The sequence below is a fragment of the Hypanus sabinus genome, chromosome 7, assembly GCF_030144855.1.
Source record: "Hypanus sabinus isolate sHypSab1 chromosome 7, sHypSab1.hap1, whole genome shotgun sequence".
NCBI lineage: Eukaryota > Metazoa > Chordata > Chondrichthyes > Myliobatiformes > Dasyatidae > Hypanus > Hypanus sabinus.
In genome coordinates, this window is record NC_082712.1 from 18,884,860 (window position 1) to 18,907,701 (window position 22,842).

A 22,842-nucleotide genomic window follows, 5' to 3' on the forward strand; every position below is an offset into this window, starting at 1 on the left:
TGAAATCTGTGCTACTGCTCATTCCTGCTAACCCCTTCCCAACAGTGTAGCATGCAGTCATCCCTTACTATGACTTTTCCATATCCAAAAGCATGCTTTCTTTAGGATAGAGCTCTGAGCAATTCACTGGGAATTCAACCCTGAATACCTGCAAGTTCACGGTTCCATTCTCGCTAGCCTGCCCGAGACCTCACTCTCTCCATTAGCTCCTTTATTGCACTGCACATTAAACACTTTAAACCACTGTTTATAATGCTTTGTACATTGTAAACACATGCTGGTATTTATGCACATTCTAGTCCATATCCATACTTTACTTTCAAACTTTAATTTTTTATAAGTCTGTATTCTTTATAATTGTTGAATGTTAAATTCTGTTGTATGTCACGCCCTGACAAACACCCCTCAGCAAATTCCTGATATAGGTAAATGCATATGACGAATAAAGTTGATATTTGATCCTTGAAATGGAAAGACATTATAACGAGCCCAGAGGTGATATTTTGGAAATACTATTGGTGAATTCTGCAAACTTTAAAATTTTGCTTAAAACAGCAGTATGGAGATCGCTAATGAAATTTTAATGACAGAACAAAAATGGCATAGATTAATTTCTAGTCCAGTTCTGTTGGTGCAACACTACTTCAGAGCTCAAGTCTTGTCCTCAAGTCTCTGACCCATTGACAACAATAAAATCAAGTTCAAATGTTGGCTGCATTTCACTTTTTACAAATGCTGCCTGACCCAAAAAAAAATATTTCCAGCGAATTCTACTTTAGGTTCAAGTTTCCCGGCAGGTGCTTTGAGTGGGCTCATTCCCAGTCTTCTATAATGCATTTGTTTTATGCCATGACTTCAGTGTGTCTCAAGGCGTACCACTGGCAGTGTGATGTCTTTAAAATGTATGTGCATGAAAGGTTGCACATCAGTGTCACATCAGCAACAACGAGCAGATAATCTTTCTCAGAGGGGTCAGTTGAGGAATAAGTATTACCTACGTATTGGAAAATTCTCCACTTCATCACAGTGTCAAATGGTCACTTATACCCATGTGTGAAGGTGAATCCAGCCTTGGTCTCTGTCTTCTCTGGTATTACAGCACACCCAGTTATAAATCTGAGTCTCCAAAGTATATCAACCTTTCAATCATTTCAAAGGTTCAAAGGTCCAATTTGATGTCAAAGGAATGTATACAATATATACACTCTGAAATGTTTATTTCTTCACAACCATCCATGAAAACAGAGGAGTGCCCCAATTAATAAACAACAGTTAAATGTTAGAACCCTGAAGTCCTCCCCACCAGCTCCTCTCCCTCCCGTGCATAAACTGCAGCAAGCAACAATCCCCCTCCCGCCACTGGCAAAAAAAAGCATCGGCACCCGCCACCGAACACTCAAGCGTGAGCAAAGCAAAGCAGTTACCCCAAAGGCTTGTGTTTCACCCAGTATACAACATTCCACAAACGCTCTTTTTCCCTAATAAGGGAGAAAGAGATGTCTCCATTTTCCCAGCGAGCGGGGAGACATAACAAACAACTCGCTGGTTTACGACGTTAAAAATTTGTTACGTCTTTTTTTCCTCAAAGATCTCGGGTCTCTGGGCACACAGCTGTAGATATCCCAACTCCCCCTATGACACACGGGTCTCCTGTCGTGACACCAACCCTCGATCCACCCATCTCCAGAGCCCCGAGATCCTAGGCTTCCAATTCCGAGCCGGACTCTTAGGCCGAGCCTTTTGCATGCTGAACAGGTCCCATTCCTACAAAGAACTGAAGTCAGCATGCAACTCCAGGTCAAGGTCTTCAAAAGAACCCTGAAAGGGAAATAAATGAAGATTTTAAAGATGGAAATAGAGCTGTTTCCGAAAATGAAAGCAAAGGTGTCACCATTTAGCACCATCATCACTCCACTCTGCCTCCAGAATCAGAGTTGACAGTAATAGCACTTATTTTCTGCACATTACACCACTGGCATTGAAGTGAGCTATGAAGGTTCTCCATCTCTATCTGTATAGAAGGATTCTTCATCATTGTTTCCATAACAATTCTATTTATTGACCAGTCGGTTTGTTAGCCCTGAGCTGAATCCTCCCCAACCTGGAGGTCTGGTAGACCACCCTTCATCTAGCCTTTATCCTTTGACCTGTTTGGCATGGGTGACCCTAACAGGCCCTGACCCTAGCCAACATAGTTCTTTGGGTCATTGAGGCATGCAAGCCTCCAAACCCAATGACAAGATTTTGGTTCTCTTGGAGGAGAGCCGAGAGGAGCAATGATAGTAAGAGAGATTTCTCCTAGATAGCTAATGTTTACAAATCATGCAGATCTGATTTAGGATATGCACATTATATCATTCTTTTTTAACCATATTTACACAGGCAGAATACTACCTTTTCAATAGACCATAAAATGTTCACAGCAAGAGCAGCAAATGTCAGCTCCATTTAACGACAATTTTAATGTGCTGCCAGAGTGGAGGACATGGAGGCAAATACAACAGAGGTGTTTAAGAGGTTCTTAGCTGGGAATGTGAATGTGGAAAAATGGAGGTATATGGACATCGTGTAGGCAGAAGGGATTCGTTTGATTCAGGGATTAGTGTTTAATAAGTTCAGCAAAACATTATTTTGTGTTCTATGCACTCAACTTTGTCCAGTCACCTTGGTTTCCTTGCAACCTTGTCAGTTTCAAATCCCTCATCCCCACAGCAAAAACCTCTGAGTTTATTCTGTGCCTTTGCAAACATATGTGCTGTTTTGTCATCCCATTCTTGGAAAGATGTGGTGGTATTAAGAGGGGTGCAGGAGCGCTTCACCAGGATGTTGCCTTCAGTGGAAGGTATGGTTATAAAGAGAGGCTAGGTTTATTTTCAATGCCACATACATTACGGTGCAAAAGTCTTTGGCACTTACAGTATATACAGATTGCTGTAAGACTTTTGCACAATACAGTAGTAATTTTATGTATTGCACTGTACAAAGCCCCGAAAATTAAGCTAATTTCATGACATATGCGAATGATGATAAATCTGATTCTGATATGGGTCTCTATTGCGGGCTGACAGTGGGAAGGGGGCAGGGAGCGGGGTATCATGGCTTGGGAAGTGGGAAGGGGGAGGGGAGGGAGTGGAAAACACCAGAAGAACATTCTGTAGTGATCAACAAGCCAATTGTTTGGAATCAAATGACCTTGCCTGGTGTCTCATGGCCGGGTGTGACCGCATCCACATCGATTCTCTGCCACTGGCACTGGTCCTCTACCGGCTGTGATGCTGAGTCTTTATAAGGCATTGGTCAGATCAAATTTGGAGTATTATGAGTAGTTTTGGGCCCCTTATCAAAGAACGGATTAGATTGCACTCCAGAGAGGGTTCACGAGAATGTTTCTGGGAATGAAAAGATTAATGTATGAGGAGCATTTGATGGCTCAGGGCTTGTACACATTGGAGCTTATAACAATGAGGGGGGGGTCTCATCGAAACCTACCAAATATTGAAAGGCCTAGATAGAGTAGATGTGGAGAGGTAATTCCCAATAGTAGTAGAGTCTGGGATCAGAGGGTATAGATGCCCCTTTAAAACAGAGGTGAGGAACAATTATTTTCAGCCGGGGGTGATGAATCTGTGGAATTAATTGTCACAAATGGCTAAGGAGGAGGTCATGGGGTATATTTTAAGTGAAGGTAGATAGGTTGATTAATATAAGCCTCAAAGGTTACAGGGAGAAGGCAGTAGAATGGGGTTGAGAGGGATAATAAATCAGCCATGATGGAATGGCAGTGCAGACTCAATGGGCCAAATGACCTAATGCTGCCCCTATGTCTTACGGTCAAAGAGTTGATATATGGGAGCTTGAACTTGGCTAGCATGAAAATGGTGTGTCTAAGAGTCTGTGTCTATGCTTTATTAGTCTGGCTCTTACTTATAGTGTCTTTCTTCATACTTTCTGGTGAAATAAAACACCACATTTTTCAAGGTTGTTTGTTCTTGCACTCCCTGATTTAGTGCTGTCAGCAAATATTGAAACTGCACCCGTTGCCACCATGGCCAAGTCATTAACACATAGAAAGAAAAACAGAGATTTGCTGTTCTCAGAGCAAGAGCTAGTTAACGGAATCATCTAAACTTCTTCAACTATTTTAAGCTAAAACAGAAAATTCTGGACGTGCAGAGTTATTGATGAGGAAAGAAACATTATTAATGTTTCATGTCAATGATCTCTCATTATCTGTTATCTTAAGCAGTTATCACAAATCCTGGTTATGTGACCACTGACACCAGTCAGATAATCCTGAGCAGTATTGACAATGGCTCAGGTCACCTATCTTGTAAAGACACCGGCCTGAAGAAGGCAATGGCAAACCACTTCAGTAGAAAAAATTGCCAATAATCATGGTCAAGACCATGATTGCCTATGCCATACAACAGGGCACATAATGATGATGATAATCAGTGCAAATAAGGAAAAGGACTTTCTATAAAGAGTCTTCAATCTGAATGCTTTGCAAGAGACTTGCCAAAAGTAAGTAATTTTGAACCATACAGGGAAAATTATAAGAACAGAGGAGTTTATAATTAAGTCCTGGGAACAGGGTGGAATATATCTTAACAGTCTGCCCATTGATACAACAAGTTCAACTTATAAGTATACTCAGTAACCACATTATTACCTTCTGCTGCTTTAGCCCATCCACTTCAAGGTTCGAAGTGGTGTCCATTCAGAGATGCTCGTCTGAACCCCCGAGTTATCTGAGTTTCTGTCACCTTTCTGTCAGCTTGAACCGGTCTGGCCAGTCTCCTCTGAACTCTCCCAATAAAAAAGTGTTTTCCCCCACAGAACTGCCACTCATTGTTTTTCCCACACCATTCTCTGTAAACTCTAGAGACAATTGTGTGTGAGAAAATCTCAGGAGATCAGCAGTTTCCGAGATATTCAAATCACCCCATAGGGCACCACCAATCATTCCATGGTTAAATTCACTTAGATCACATGCCTTCCCCATTCTGATATTTGATCTGAACAACAACTGAACCTCTTGACCATGTCTGCATGCTTTCATGCATTGAGTTGCTGCCACATGATTGGTTGTTTAGATATTTACATGAACTACCAGGTGTGCAGGAGTACCTAATAAAGTTGCCACTGAGTGTATAACCAGGGTAAAATGCTATGATAGGTTTTTTTTTGCAGCAACATAGGATATTACTAATATGACAAACATAAGTTAACATGGATAAATTAACATAATTTCTTCAAAACCTACTGGACGACAAAAATAAACATAACACAAATAGAGAAGAAAAATAAAATCTGAAGTAGTTTTAGGGTTTTTCTAGTCTGTTCAAGAACCTGACAGCAGCAGGGAAGATGTGGTTGTTAAACCTTAAAGTGTGAGTCTTTGGGCTGCTGTATCACTAGTCTGAGAGCAGCATCAAGGAGAGGCATAGCACAGATGGTAGGGGCCCTTTATGACGTTGCCTTCCTGAGACATCACCTATTCTGGTAGGGAGAGTGGTGCTCACTCAGTGGTATAGAGAGCTATACCCATGATGGACTTGGCTGAGTTAACCACTCTGTAATGCATCTTGCATTCCTGTGCATTGGAGTTCCCATATCAAGCCACAATGCAGTCACAATGTTTTCCACCGTACATCTGTAGAAGTTTATCAGAATCTTTGATGGCAACCCGAATCTCCTCAAACTTCTGACACACTGACACACCCTCTTGTTGTAACTTATCCTGACCTCAGCAGCCCCATAATTCTTGATTCCCCTAAAGTCCAAAATTCCTTAGTTTACTCTCGGAGACAGAAAGTTGCAGATTTGCAACTTTTGAGGGGAAAAAGAATCAATTTAATTTTAAAAATGGACAGTCCCAAGCCCAGCTGCGAAAGAAGGAGAGTTGGGTATGGGGCTAGCAACCCCACCCAGTGAAAACTCAATGTGTTATGGAAACACCAACAGAAGCTCCAAAGATGCCATCTGTGGGAGAGGGAGGATATTTTAAGATAGACTACGCTTGGGGATAACTTGAAAGGCTGGCCCAGATTGGAGGACTATGGTGATCTACTGTCTATGATCCATGCCCCAGTAGGGGTGATGGGCTTAAGAATCTTAGACAGGTAACCTCTGGTCTTGAGACCATGTCACCTCACTCCAGATGAAGCAGCCATAGGAGAAATTCTCATAATATCTGCTTTATAACGTAAGGAGTAGCAGGGGTAGGTAATGGTACCATTCAATAAGATAATGGCATTCTTTCATTTCAGTGCCACTTTCCCACATTAAACTGATAATCCCTGATTTCCGACCAAGTTGGTGAGAAGCTAGGCATGTATGGGTTGGGCTGAAGGACCTATTTCCATGCTGTATAACTCAATAAAATCCCTTGTCTTCTACTAAACTATTGTAGAGTAAAAGACCACTGTGATTAATTCCTCACAAGACAAACAATCATGCCAGTAATCAACCCTGTGAACCTTCTGCTACAATCCTTCGAATATACATATACCGTTCCTTAGATAGAGAGACCAGTCATATGTCCGGTAGCATAGTGGTTAGCCTAAGGCTTGGCAGTGCTGGCAATTCAGGTTCAATTCCTGCTGCTGCCTGTAAGGAGTTTTTACATTCTCTCTGTGACTGCACGGGTTTCCTCCCACAGTCCAAAGATGTACAGGTTAGTAAGTTAATTGGTCATTGTAAATTGCCTTGTGATTAGGCTAGGGTTAAATTGGGTGTTCCAGGTAGTGTGGCTCAAAGGGCCAGAAGGGTCAGTTCTGTACTGTATCTCAATAAATAACTAAATAAATTTCAGGTGTACTGTATTTTCACCAGAGCTCAATCGATCTATCCTTTGTAATCCCCTTCTCAGTATCTAATACCTAGAGAAAGGAATATGATCAAAAGAGTCCCAGAGAATATAATCAAAAGCTGCACATTAAGGTAAGGGGGAGGGAAGGTTGGAGAAGTGAACGAGGTCCTGAGAGAAAATCTAGATCTCAATGGTCAGGTTACGAATGTTGCAATAACTAAATTTAGAAATGATTGTGAGGCCAGTAAAGGTTAACAATATCTTTAAAGTTGTTATACCAGAAACAAATTGATATGAATTTGTAGTCAATCGGCCAAAAGAATACAAGGCCTTATTGGAGCGAATGTAGCTGAAAAATTTTTCTGACCATCTGTTGCCACAATGCTTTTGTTGAAGGGGAAAATAATTGATTCCTAAGGTTTAAGTGGCTGTGTTCATTTCTTAAACTGAGGGAGGACCTCAAGACTCTAATTGCAATAAATATTTTGATAATCACATGAAGAAAACCTGCAGGACAGTTTTTCTTTTTTTTTAATGCAGTTTGGTTTATATTGTGATCTATTTCTCTGGTAGTTTTTGACATTTGAACCCGGCGGGTCAATGCAGTGAGTTTTATTAATCAGGTGAACCATAATCCACGAGAACGGGAAATGGCATGTGAATTATGGATGAGCACATGGCTCAGGATATGCGACTCAATTTAGCTTGAACGTAAGCCAAAAACCCAACTGCATCTTGACTCAAATCATGTTGCTGCTGCCTCTTCCTGTAGTGTGACAGGTGACATTATTCATCCTTGTGGAATACCAGCAGGTCAAACAGGTTAAAGCAACAAATAAACTTCATGTTGAAATGCTGTCTGTGTGATCCGTGCAAGATTCCTTGTCAAGGAAACATGCGACGGAATGAGTCAAGATGTCTAAGTAGGAGCATACAGCAACTCTTGACTACTTCCATCACTGTTAAAGATATAACCGTATTTCTAGGGAAAGTAGCAGGTACCTGAGTTATGGGTAAAGGGTGAAAAGCTGTGGACTTCATAGACGGGATATTTGAAGGAGTTATAACATCATTTACTTTATTCCGTATTCTGTGTGCATTCAAATATAACACCTTTGGTTCTGTATTCATCACCCTTTTCAGTTTTGCCTCCATGTTACACTTAAACTCATTCCATTGACTGCAATTTTGCCAGTTCTTCCTCATTACACACTGCATCTACTTATGTACCAGCTGTCCTATCTTCAGCCCTATCACTCTGGTTCCCATTCCCCAGCCAAATTAATTCAAACCCTCCCCCACAGCTCTAGCAAATCTGCCCGCAGGGATACGTGTCCCTTCATGTTCAGGTGTAATCCATCTTTCTTGTACAGGTTGTACCTTCCCCAGAATAAATCCAAATGATCCTGAAATCTGAAACCCTGCCCCCTGCACCAGTTGTGTAGCCACACATTCATCTGCATCCTATACTTTCATCACTGGAGCATGGTACAGGCAGCAATCCTGAGGTAACTACCATTGAGGTTCTCTTTTCAGATTTCTACCTAACTGCCTACATTCTCTCTTCAGGATCTCATCCCTTTTCCAACTTATATCATTGGTACCAATATTTACCAAGGCTTCCAGCTGTTCACCTGAATGCTGTGGACCTGATCCTGTGACATCCCTGACCCTGGGACGTGGGAGGCAACATGCCATCTGTGTGACTCTTAAATGTCCACAGAACTGAGCTCTGTTGTATTTAATACAGCAATTTTGATACTGGTTAACAAACACTCCCTAAGTTCCCGTGAATTGGACATTTATGATGAATGAATTCCAATAGCTGCGTGGGGTAAATGGCTAATTCGATATATATATACAGTACTGTGTAAAGGTCTTAGGCATAGGACTGTATTAGTCAATGTGGAGCAGAGAATGAAATTCTGCGGGAGCAAAAGATGTTGGGTATAGTGAGTTTGAAGCTCCGTGAGAGCGGGTGTGGGACAGATGGTAGGGAAGCAGTGCCAGGCACAGTAGATGGCGCATGTGCAGGTACACTTAAAATTACTATAGTACTGTGCAAAAGTCCTAGGCAACTTAGCTATAAATAAGTACTGTTGGTGTGTATGTGTGTGTGTGTGTGTGCATATATATATATATGGCCTTCCCTCCATTGGTTAGGGTGGACCACCGTATTGCATGATACACAAGCAAATATGAAACCCAGGGCAGTAAGATATGGAGAGCAAGCTGTTGAATATACGTATACAGGTATACTATATATACGGAGCATGTGCACACACACACACACACACACACACACACACACACACACACACACACACACACACACACACACCTGTTAATCTTGTTAATGTTAAGGCCAGTTACAGCAGTGTGGCTTTTTGTGACTTCTTTAAGCGCATAGGATTTAAGGATCAAAGTGACAATTGTTGTGCTTCTAAACAAGTAATATAAATGCCTGTAAAATTGATAAGCTATTATTAATTGAAAGACCTGAGTTCAAGTTTCATTAGGCAGCTTGAATATGTTTGTAAATTTAGTTAATTAGTTAATGGTGATTAATAAGGTAGTCAGGCTGCAAAGAGATATCAATGTGTGGATGAACTGGGCTGAAAAATGGCAGGTGGAGTTTAATCCAGACAAGTGTGATGTGATGTATTTTTGGAGTACTAATGAGGCCAAGTCATGCAATATGAATGGTTGAGTCTTGGAGAGTATTAAGGGACAGAGGAACTATTGAATAAAAGGTTATGCATCCTTGAAGGTGGTGATTCAGGTAGATAACATGACTAGGAAGGCATATCAGATGCTCACCTTCATTGGTTAGGACACTGAATATAACTAAAGAGGTTAAGCAAAGGTGTGATGACACTGGAGAGGGTGCAGAGGAGTCTGGGATGCAGCAGTTCAGTTATGAGGAGAGATTGAGGAGACTAGATCTGTTCTCCCCCAGAGCAGAGACAGTTAAGAGGAAGTGTAGCTTGAGTGAGAACAAGTTTGTAGAAGCACAGGCAGAAGCTCTAAGTGAAAAGTAAGAAAGTTTCTAGTAATTTTTTTTCTCTGCTAGTAAATAGTTACTGTACTGAGAATGGATCCAGAGGTCTCCCTGATAACCACATCTGCACGAAGTACACCGAGCTGCAGCTCTATAGAGACCGTGTTAAGGAACGAGAGGAGTAATCTCCCTGACAACTATATCTGCTGTATTGAGCTGCAGCTTCTTAGAGACCGTGTTAAGGACCTGAAGCTGCAGCTGATGACTTTTGACTTATAACAAGGAGGTGACATTCACCACTCTCTGCGTAAAAAACTTCCCCTTGACATCGCCTCTGTACCTGTTTCCAAGCACCTTAACTCTGTGCCCTGTTGTGCTAGCCATTTCAACCCTAGGAAAAAGCCTCTGATTATCCACACAATCAATGCCTCTCATTATCGTGTACACCTCTATTAGGCCAGCTCTCATCCTTTGTTGTTCCAAGGAGAAAAGGCCGAGTTCACTCAACCTATTCTCATAAGGCATGCTCCCCAATCCAGGCAACATCCTTGTAAATCTCCTCTGTACCCTTTCCTTAGTTTCCTCATCCTTCCTGCAATGAGGCAACCAGAACTGAGTACAGTACTCCATGTGGGGTCTGATTAGGGTCCAGTATAGCTGCAATATTACCTCTTGGCTCTTAAACTCAATCCCATGATTGATGAAGACCAATGCACCGTATGCTTTCTTAACCACAGAACCAACCTGCGTAGCAGCTTTCAGTTTCTCATGGACTCGGACCCTGAGATCCCTCTGATCATCCACACTGCCAAGTGTCTTAACATTACTACTATATACTGTCATCATATTTGACCTACCAAAATAAACCACCTCACACTTATCTGGGTTGAACTCCATCTACCACTTCTCAGCCCAGTTTTGCATCCTATCAATGTCCCACTGTAACCCCTGACAGCCCTCCAAACTATCCACAACACCGCCAACCTTTGTGTCATCAGCAAATTAACTAACCCATCCCTCCACTTCCTCATCCAGGTCATTTATAAAAATCACAATGAATAGCGATCCCAGAACAGATCCCTGAGGCACACCGCTGGTCACTGGCCTCCATGTAGAATATGACCCGTCTACAACCGCTCTTTGCAATCTATGGACCATCCAGTTCTGGATCCACAAAGTAATTTCCCCTTGGATCCCATGCTGCCTTACTTTCTCAATAAGCCTTGCATGGGATATCTTATCAATGACTCGCTAAAATCCATATACTCTACATCTACTGCTCTTTCTTCATCAACATGTTCAGTCACATCCTCAAAAAATTCAATCAGGCTCATAAGGCATGACCAGCCTTTCACAAAGCCATGCTGACTATTCCTAATCATATTTTGCCTCTCTAAGTATCTACATGCTTAAGCTTTTCAGTCTGCTGAAAGTCATCCCAACAATCGCTAAGATCCTTTTCTGTAGTGAATACTGAAGCAAAGTATTCATTAAGTACCTCTGCCATCTCCTCCTGTTCCATACACACTTTCCCACTGTCACACTTGATTGGTCCTATTCTCTCACATCTTGTCCTCTTGCTCTTCACATATTTGTAGAATGCCTTGGGGTTTTCCTTAATCCTGTCCGCCAAGGCCCCTCTTGGCTCTCCTAATTTCATTCTTAAGTTCCTTCCTGCTAGCCTTATAATCCTCTAGATCACCATCATTACCTAGTTTTTTTAACCTTTGGTAAGCACTTCTTTCTTCTTGACTAGATTTACAACAGCCTTTGTACACCACGGTTCCTGTACCCTACCATCCTTTCCCTGTTTCATTGGAACGTATCTATGCAGAACTCCACTCAAATATCCCCTGAACGTTTGCCACATTTCTTCTGTACATTTCCCTGAGAACATCTGTTTCCAATTTATGCCTCCAAGTTTCTGCCTGATACCCTCACATTTCCCCTTACTCCAATTAAACGTTTCCCTAACTTGTCTGATCCTATCCCTCTCCAATGCTATGGAAAAGGAGATTTAAAAGGGCAATGTTGCAATAATCATGGGGATTTCAATATTCAGGTAGATTGGGAAAGTTAGGTTGGTGCTGGATCCCAAGAGAGGGAATTTGTACAATGCTTAGAAGACAGCCTTGTAGAGCAGCTTGAGGTTGACCCCACTGGGGCATCAACAAATCTGGATTGGTTATTAGATAAATATATTTTTTATTGATCACAAAGGAAATTACAGTGTCACAGTAGCATTACAAGTGCACACATAAACAAATATACAAGTATTAGAAGAAAGGTAGGAAAGAATGAAAATTAAGTTACCTCAAACAGTCTAAAACATAGGTGTCAAACTCAAGGCCCGCGGGCCATATCCGGCCCGGCGTATAATTATATCCAGCCCGTGAGATCATTTTAGATAGATCTATTATTTTAATTATTAATGGCCCAGCGATATGAAGCCTATGATTGTAAGTTAATACCAATCATAAAAATAATGCTTGCTTAGCAGTCTTCTTCTTAAGAAATGGAATTTGTGAAGTGAAACACTTTGTAGTTATAGCAGAGACTGAGACACATGAGAACAGGCTGAAAAAACGGAGGCAATGAAAGCTGCGTTCGCACACTCCCGACTGATCCGGCCCGCATGAAGCTGCATTTTGCCCAATCCGGCCCGTGACCTAAAATGAGTTTGACACCCCTGGTCTAAAATGAGGAGGGTCATCACTTCTCCAGTTATAGGTTGACTCATTGGAGAACCTAATGGCACCAAGGGTAATAAGAGTCATGTATACCTCTTTAGAGCAGCGCAGTTATCTTAGTCTATTACAAAATATGCTTCTCTGTTCAGCCAAGGTGGCAGGCAGAGGGTGAGAAACATCGTCCAGAATTGCTAGGATTTTCTGCAGGGTCCTTTGTCTACCATGGCCTCCAATGTGTCCAGTTTGACTCCTATAACAGAGCCAGCCTTTCCAATCAGTTTATTGAGCCTGTTGGTATCACCCGTGTTGATGCCATTACCCCAGCACACCACCATATAGAAGATTGTACTGGTGACAACAGACTGGTAGAAGATCTGAGGGAGAGGCCTGCCTACTCCAAAGGACCTCAGTCTCCTTAGGAAGTAGAGGTGAGTCTGGTCCTTCCTGTAAACTGCATCTGTGTTGGTGATCCACTCAAGTCTGTCATCCAGGTGCACTCCCCGGTACTTGTAGGTCCGCACCACCTTTACGTCCTGACTATCAATAGTAACCTTATAACAATTACAGCATCAAAACAGGCCATCTCAGCCCTTCTAGTCCATGCCTAACGCTTACTCTCACCTAGTCCCGCCGACCTGCACTCAGCCCATAACCCTCCATTCCTTTCCCGTCCATATACCTATTCAATTTTTTTTAAATGACAATTTCGAACCTGCCCCTACCACTTCTACTGGAAGCTCGTTCCACACAGCTACCACTCTCTGAGTAAAGAAGTTCCCCCTCATGTTACCCCTAAACCTTTGCCCCCTAACTCTCGACTCCTATCCTCTTGTTTGAATCTCCCCTACTCTCAATGGAAAAAGCCTATCCACATCAACTCTATCTATCCCCCTTATAATTTTAAATACCTCTGTCAAGTCCCCCCCCCAACCTTCTATGCTCCAAAGAATAAAGACTTAACTTGTTCAACCTTTCTCTGTAATTTAGCTGCTGAAACCCTAGTAACATTCTAGTAAATCTCCTCTGTACTCTCTCTATTTTGTTGACATCTTTCCTATAATTTGGTGACCAGAACTGTACACAATACTCCAAATTTGGCCTCACCAATGCCTTGTACAATTTTAACATTACATTCCAACTCCTATACTCAATGCTCTGATTTATAAAGGCCAGCATACCAAAAGCTTTCGTCACCACCCTATCCACATGAGATTCCACCTTCAGGGAACTATACACCATTATTCAAGATCACTCTGTTCTACTACATTTTTCAATGCCCTACCATTTACCATGTATGTCCTATTTTGATTAGTCCTACCAAAATGTAGCACCTCACACTTTTCAGCATTAAACTCCATCTGCCATCTTTCAGCCAACTCTTCTAACTGGCCTAAATCTCTCTGCAAGCTTTGAAAACCTACTTCATAATCCACAACGCCACCTATCTTAGTATCATCTGCATACTTACTAATCCAATTTACCACCCCATCATCCAGATCATTAATGTATATGACAGACAACATTGGACCCAGTACAGATCCCTGAGGCACACCACTAGTCACCAGTCTCCAAACTGACAAACAGTTATCCACAACTACCCTCTGGCATCTCCCATCCAGCCACTGTGGAACCCATTTTACTACTTCAATATTAATACCTAATAATTGAACCTTCTTAACTAACCTTCCATATGGAACCTTGTCAAAGGCCTTACTGAAGTCCATATAGACAACATCCACTACTTTACCCTCGTCAACTTTCCTAGTAACCTCTTCAAAAAATTGAATAAGCTTTGTCAAACATGACCTTCCAAACACAAATCCATGTTGACTGTACCTAATCAGACCTTGTCTATCGAAATAATTATATATACCATCTCTAAGAATACTTTCCATTAATGTACCCACCACTGACATCAAACTTACTGGCCGGTAATTACTAGGTTTACTCTTAGAACCCTTTTGAAACAGTGGAACCACATGAGCAATACGCCAATCCTCCGGCACCATTCCTGTTTCTAATAACATTTGAAATATTTCTGACAGAGCCGCTGCTATTTCTACACTAACTTCCCCCAAGGTCCTAGGGAATATCCTGTCAAGACCTGGAGACTTATCCACTTTTATATTCTTTAAAAGCTCCAGTACTTCCTCTTCTTTAATCATCATAGTTTCCATAACTACCCTACTTGTTTCCCTTACCTTACACAATTCAATATCCTTCTCCTTGGTGAATACTGAAGAAAATAAATTGTTCAATATCTCCCCCGTCTCTTTGATTCTCTAAGGGATCAATTGTATCCCTCACTATCCTTTTGCTATTAATATACCTGTCAACCCTTTGGATTTATTTTCACCTTACTTGCCAAAGCAACCTCATATCTTAGCTTTTTTAATTTCTTTCTTAAGATTCTTTTTACATTCTTTTAACAGGGAGCAGTGCAGGCTTACTCTTCCTGAAGTCCATCACCATCTCCTTTGTCTTAATGATGTTGAGCTGCAGATGATTCAGCTTGCATCATTTGACAAAGTCCTCCACCACTGCCCTGTATTCATCCTCCCATCTTCCCTTTATACACCCAACTATTGCTGAGTCATTAGAAAATTTCTGCAGATGACATGACTCAATGTTGTAGATAATGTCCAAGGTATACAGGGCAAACAGGAAAGGAGGCAATACAATCCCCTGTGGTGGCCCAGTGCTGCTTATAGCCATGTCTGACACTCAACTCTGAAGCTGCACAAGCAGTGGTCTGCCAGTCAGATAGTCCATTATCCAGGATACAATGCAAGTACCAACCTGCACTGAACAGAGCTTTTCCCCCAGCAATGAGGGCTGTATGGTATTGAAAGCACTTGAGGAATCAAAAAAACATTAGGGAATTGAAGGTAAAGGAAATCTTAAGAGGCGTTGATCATAATATCATAGAATTCACCCTGCAGTTTGAGAAGGAGAAGTTAAAATAGAATGTATCAATAATACAGTTGAGTAAAGTGGAGCAAAGGGAATTACTGAGTCACGAGAGAGGAGCTGGCCAAAATTGATTGGAAGGGGACTCTAGCAGGGATGGTGGCAGAGTAGGAATGGCTGATGATTCTAGGAGAAATCTGGAAGATGCAGAATAGATACATCGCAAGGAAGAAGAAGTATTCTAAAAGCAGAATGACAGAACCAGGGCTGACAGGTGAAGTGAGAGCCAACAGAAATCAAAAGAATGGGCATATAATAAAGCAAAATTTAGTGGGTATTTAGAGGATTGGGAAGCTTTTAAAAATGAACAGAAGACAACTAAAATTCCACGGAGAAAAGATTAAATATGAAAGCAAACTAGCCAATAATATAAAAGAAGATACAAGAAGGTTTTTCAGATATATAAAGAGTAAAAGTGGAAATAAAGGGGGAGTTTTCTGGTTGGCTGCCAGTGACTAGAGATATGGAGCAAGAGTCACTGTTGGGCCACTATTATCATGATGTATGATAATAGATAGGATGAAAAACATTGATGGCTTTGTGGTTACTAATGTTCTTTCTGGGTGGAAATCTCATAGAGTTATGGAGTTACAAAGATAACTAGCATAGAAATGAACTCTTCAGGCCAACTTTTCCATGGTGACTGTATGTACCTAAATCCCATTAGCTTGTATTGGCCTTTATCTTTCTACTTTCTTATCCAAGTACCCGTCCAAATGTCTTTTAAATGTAGTAATTATATCTCTCTCTACCACTCTTCTAGTGCTTGTTCCAGATAACTATCACCCTCTGTGTGAAAAGCTTGCCCCTCATTTCTTCTTTAAATTTCTCCCCTCTTAACTTGTGCCCTCTATTTCTAGACTCCACTGCAATTACAAATAGAATTTACTCTGACTATACGTATCTATGCCCATTATAGTTTAGTAGATCCATATAAGGTCACACATCAGCCTCCTACACTCCAGTAAGGTAATACTACTTTGTGTGTTATGTATGTGAGCATAGCTGACGGCTTCATACCTCAGTGAGATTGAGATATGCCTATCCTAGCATCCAGCTCCAGTGGACTGCGTGGATGAGATCAACAGTGAGATCCAATGGCCAGGGAGGTGGCACTGCTATGCTCTGTAGACAGCAAAGGGCATGACAAGGCACAGAAGATTTTCTGGTCATTCCCTGCAACCAAGGAAGAGCCCAGTTGTGACACTTGCTCATACCACTGCACCAGGATTTCTGAGAGTGGAACTTTGCTGCACAGGTTTCCTCTCATTATTGGACATGATGGACAAACACCATCGCCTGATATCTGCCTGATATATGTACTGCTTTTTCCATCTTGATCTGGAGGAACATCGTTTTGTTTGGCAGTATCCATGTATGTTGTTGGATGATGATAACCTTGAACCTGAATTTGAATTTGTGAGAAGAAACACAGCCTATCCAATTCTTCAGGTGACTGAAACCCTCCATTCCAGGCAACATACCAGTGAAGCTCTTCTGCACTCTCTCAATTGTTACCACATGAATCATCCATCTTTACAATTTTTTTTTCAGCAGAGATTGATAATCTTGAACTCACTATCTTAAGTGATGGTGGAAAATGAACCAGAGCTTTCAAAAGGGAACTGAATAGGCATAAGGACAGAGAAAATAATCTACACAGATTCAGGATGGGGACAGAAGAATGGGAATAATAGAATTGCTATAAAGGAGCTGCCATAGACTCAATGGACCAAATAGTCTTCTTTCTACTATAACTGCAATGCTTTACAATAACATGAGCAGCTGGGGATCAATTAACTGCCACAGTCTTTACCTAGTTGCTATGTTCTCCCATTGACCATTTAGGTTTCCTCTAGTTGCTCCGGTTCCCTCCCTAATTTCAATGACTTACACTATCAGTTAGTTAGCTGGGGTCATGATATGTTGGCACTGGAAGTGTGACAACCCCTGTGGGCTGCCCCTAGCACAAATTCAGTGTTTAGGACAGCAATGAAGGTCCTCCATCTCTGGTACGTTCAGGGCATCCTCCATCGTGTCAGTAGCTTCCGCTCAGTTTTCACTACTGTCTGTCATGCAAGTCCTGGGTGGAGATTCAGGAATACCGTCACACTCAGATGTAGAAGGGTTCTTCATTACTGTTTCCTTGTTTTACCAGTCAAGGTTGTTAGCCTTGAGTTGAACCACTGAACCCAGAGGACCGGTGGGCCACTTTTAGAATCTCCTCTAGCCTTTGACCAGTTTGGCAAGGGTGACCCTACCAAGAGCCAAAGCATAAAGCCCTGACTCCAGCCAACATGGCTCTCTGGGTCATTGAGGCACGCAAGCCTCCAAAGCCTATGAGAAGTTTATGGTCCTCTCGGAGAACATGTGACAAATAAAGGTAGTCTTTATTTTTATATTAATGAAAAGAGCTGAACTAGCACAGTCAATAGCGTTGGCTTTTTAAGAAGCTGTTTAAAAGAAGAGAAAGATCTGGGATGTTTGAGGAAGGAGCTTGTGGTTTAATTAACTGAAAACACTGCTGCGAATTGGTGGGGCAAACTAAACTCAAGGTTAGGCAGAGAAATAGGTGCTTGCAGTTGGCATAATCTAATTCAGCATTTATTAGCTTAATATTTCTTGTCACTAAATACAAGGATTTTTTTCTGCCATATCACGCAAAATTTTGCTTGTTCCTCTCATAAACAGCAATTTAAAGTTTAGCTTTGTTTGTCCTTGAACATCGAAACATGCAGTGAAGTGTGTTATTTGCATCAAACACCAACACACTCCTTGGGGGCAGTCTGCAAGTGTCACCACACATCTAGAGGCTACATTCCATGCCCACAATTTACTCACCCTAACCTGGAGCGTGGGACAAGAAAACTGGAACATCTGGAGAAAGCACATGTTGTCGCAGGGAGAATGTACAAACTCCTTACAGACAGTGGTGGGACATGAACCCCGATCATGGCTGCTGTATAGCATTGCGCTAACCACTGTACCACTGCCTGGTCCAGAACTCACAGGGATCAGATTTAAGGGCATCCCTTTACATTTCCAGACACTGTGCCAAGACATTATTCCAGAATTGCTGCATTTTTGGTAACGGCATCCAACAACCTCACTGGAGATTAGAATCCAAAGAAGGCTTTGAATGTAAGGAGAATTGTAGAGTTGGTACTGCCTTATAATGCTTGAGGATAAGTCACATGCTGTATGTTTTCATCTGTAGCACAGCAGTAGTGCTCTTGTGACTGAACCAGGTGATATGGTTTCAAATCCTTCTCCAGAGACTTGCAAGAAGCAATTCACATTAACACGTCAGTTATGAAGAGCATCTCTGAATGCACAGCACATCGAACCTTGAAGTGAATGGGCTACAGCGGCAGAAGAGCATGAACATACTCTCAGTGGCCATTTTATTAGGTACAGAAGGTATCTTATAAAATGGCCTCTGAACATAGTTAGGCTTAGCCAAAGTTTCAGAAACCCCATTTGCCCTTCTCACAAACACTCGGGGGTGGTGGGGGGGGCTACTGCACAGGATGGAAAGGAGCTGCAGAGGGTTGTAAGTCTAGTCAGCTCCATCTTGGGCACGAGCCTATAAAGTATCCAGGACATCTTCAGGGAGCGGTGTCTCAGAAAGGCAGCATCCATTAATAACGACCTCCAACACCCAGGGCATGTCCTTTTCTCACTGTTGCCATCAGGAAGGAGGTACAGAAGCCTGAATCACTCAGCGATTCAGGAACAGCTTCTTCCCCTCTGCCATCTGATTCCTTAATATACGTTGAAAATTTGGACACTACCTCACTTTTTTAATATATATTATTTCTGTTTTTGCATGATTTTAATCTATTCAATATATGCATACTGTAATTGATTTATTTATTTATTATTATTATATTTTATTTTATTTCTCTCTTCTTCTATATTATGTATTGCATTGAACTGCTACTGCTAAGTTAACAGATTTCACATCACATGACGGTGATAACAAACCTAATTCTGATTCCAGTCTGCCACTCCATTCAATATGGTTATGGCTAGTCTGCCCCAGATTTTAACTGCTCTTTGTACCAGTTTTCCTTTGCCCTGCATTCCCCAGTCCCTGTATTCCCTATCCCTGTATTCTCCAGTCCCTGTATTCCCCAGTCTCCTGAGATCATATCCACCTCCTTTTTAAATACTTATTTATTTACCTGTTGAGACCCAGCAACCCCTGATTTAATCCTAGCCCTACCTTAGACAATTTACAATGAACAATTAACCTACCAACTGGCCTTTGGACTATGGGAGGAAACTGGAGCTCCGGAGGAAGCCCACATGATCACGGGGAGAACATACGAAGTACAGGACATACAGGAGGTGGCAGGAATTGAACCTGGGTTGCCTGTACTGTAAAGCATCATGCTAACCCCTATGCCACCATGCCACCCTAGTATTTCTAATGATCTAGTCTCCACAATAAAGATATCCAAAGATTTACCACCCTCTGCAAGAAGAAATCCCATGTTTAAAATGGCAAACCCTTTATCTCATTCAAGACTCCCCAGCTAATAGAAATACCTTGAGATCTACCCTGCCATGTCCTCTTAGGGTCCTTATTTCATTCAACAAGTTCATCCTTCCTCTAAAATCCGGAGCAGAGGGCACATACAACAGAGAAAAGTAAACCATAGAAACAGGCCCTTCAGCCATATTTTCTTTTCCAAACCAATTAAACTAATGACCCCTAATCTCTTCTGTTGTGCACTTAATATTTCAATGATATTTGAGTAATTATGTACATATATTGATTGAGTAGAAATTCTTGTTCTTTCTAAATAATTCATTACAGGTTATATATATAAATTCATGAATTGCATACATCATCAAGCTACCATGACACGCACACACCTTGCTTAAAGAGAACATGAAGCTGGACTCACACTTCGGATTCCCTTTGAACGTTTTGTGTCTTCCTTTGAATTAATTTAATGTTTTGAAGCTACAAAGCATAACATCTTCCACCTGCACGTTATCCACATCCCTCCATTCTCTGCATATTCTTCTCTTGCCCACTCAGCAGAAAATGACCACGTCAGGACTCAAACCTCCAGTCCTATGATCATTCCGATAACTTGTTGCCAGGACCCTCTCCGTTAGGTCATACATATTCTTTTGCAACACGTACAAAATTCTGGAGGAGGACAACAAACCTGGCAGCATCTGTGGAAAGGAATAAACAGTTGACGTTTTGGGCTTGGCTCCTTCGTCAGGACTGGAAAGGAAGGGGGCGCCTAATAAAAAGAGCTGCTGTCATTCTGCCTCCGCCACCACCCCTGGCAGCATGTTCCAGGCAGCCATCACATTTGCCCTACACATCTCCGTTAACCAGGACTGCATTGGACTCTGACCAGTCTCCTAATAAGCCATGACATATGATGACCTACTTCCTTACTTGCAGCGCGACCTGCTGTTAACAAGTGAACGACCATTCTTACTGCCTTACAGCAAGTGCAAGTTGGCTCTGAGGACTTATGTTTTTAAAGCTTTGGCCCCAGGAACCAAATGACTTCTTCATCAGTGCAGTGAAGTGGAATATTGCAGCATAGTGAGTAAAGCTCATTGGTTTATTAACCTTAGTAGGTCCACCATTACCGTCCCTTCAAGCATCCTTATGTTAAGTGTGGCTATGATGGTCTCATCCTAATCAGCTGAATTTCACAGTAGCCACTTTATTAGGTACATCAGTGTACCTGCTCATTCATGTAAGTATCTAATCAGCCAATCATGTGGTAGCAACTTAGTCCATAAAAGCATGCAGACATGGTCAAATGGTTTGGTTGTTGTTCAGACTAACTGTTAGAATGGGGAAGAAATATGATCTAAGCGTGGAATGATTGTTGGTATCTGAAAGGGTGGTTTGAGTATCTCAGAAACTGTTGATCTCCTGGGATTCTCATGCACAACAGTTTCTAGAGTTTACAGAGATTTATGTTATAAACAAAAATAAAACATTGAGCTGTGGTGACCCACGTCCTAGCGCACTCGAACCGGCTCACAAATAGCCAGCGTGCCGGCACAAAGGCCTGTCCCAAAAGGGCGCCAGGTCTGCTTCACCAACAAAGGGAAAAGCTCACGCAGGACTGTGAGTACGTGCCCCCTACAGCATCCGCGCCCGGGGAGGGCGGGATCAGGGAGCATCAGTTCTGTGTGTGAAAACACCTTGTTAACGAGAGAAGTCCGAGGAGAGTGTCCAGATTGGTTCAAGCTGACAGGAGGGCAACATTAACTCAAATAACCACAGCAAAGTGCAGGAAAGCTTTTCTGGGTGCATGACACGTTGAAGCAGGAAACGATGAGCATACACACAGGAGCCACTTTATTAGGTACAGGAGGCAGCTATTAAATCGGCCACTGAGTCTACCATATCATCAGCAATCCAGAAGATGGCAATCTTCCTCACACAGCAATTAACAGCTTTAACTTTACACAGATGCAAGCACCGCATGGGTTTGAAGTCTAATTGAATTCTGATTGCTTGTCAAGTTCATTATGTTTAAATAAAGAAACTACTTCCTTTTATGTTTTACTTTCCACAATGTCTCCAAATACTATACTGCCAGCTTTCAAAGTCACGAGGTAAAACTCACAGCAGCCTATTTGTGTAAACTGATCTCCTGCGGAGTGTAACATGGCAACAAGCAATAAGTACCCTCTTATGCTGCAATACACAAATTCAGCAGGTCAGGCAGAATCTATTGAAGGATACAGACGGTTTATATTTTGGGTCGAAACCCTTCATCTGCACTGCTTTCTTGGTGCCTGGTAATTATTCCAGACCTTGGGAACAGCTGTTTACTTTAGGGCCGTACCATGGGAAATTTTATATTATTCCAGAAGTGTAACATTGTCAGACAGACAGGAAAAAGGTACAAGAGCCTCAGGACCCACACTACCAGGTTCAGGAACAGCTATTATCCCTCAACCATCAGCTTCTTGAACCAAAGGGGATTACCTCACTCAACTTCATTCACCCCATCACTGAACTGTTTCACAACCTATCGAACCACTGTCAAGGACATTTTATCTCATGTTCTTGCCATGTATTGATTAGTTACTGTATTTATTATTATAATTTATTATTTCTTTTTTTTTGCAGCACAGTAGCGTAGTGATTAGCACAATGCATTACAATACCAGCAACCCACATTCAATTCTGCCTGTGGTCTGTAAGGAATTCGTATGTTTTCCCTGTAACTGTGTAGATTTGTTTTACTTACTCCGGTTTCCTCTCACAGTCCAAAGATGTGTGAGTTGGTAAATTAATTGGTCATTGTAAATTTTCTCATGATTAGGCTAGGGTAAAACTGGAGGTTGCTGGGCAGCGTGGCTCA

General features: G+C 41.8%; 1 protein-coding gene across 1 annotated transcript in view; it reads left to right on the forward strand.

The window, feature by feature from the left end:
- galntl6 (polypeptide N-acetylgalactosaminyltransferase like 6) overlaps window positions 1-22,842 on the forward strand; it is a 784,854-nt gene that overhangs the window by 309,350 nt on the left and 452,662 nt on the right. The gene's annotated exons all lie outside the window — the stretch shown is intronic.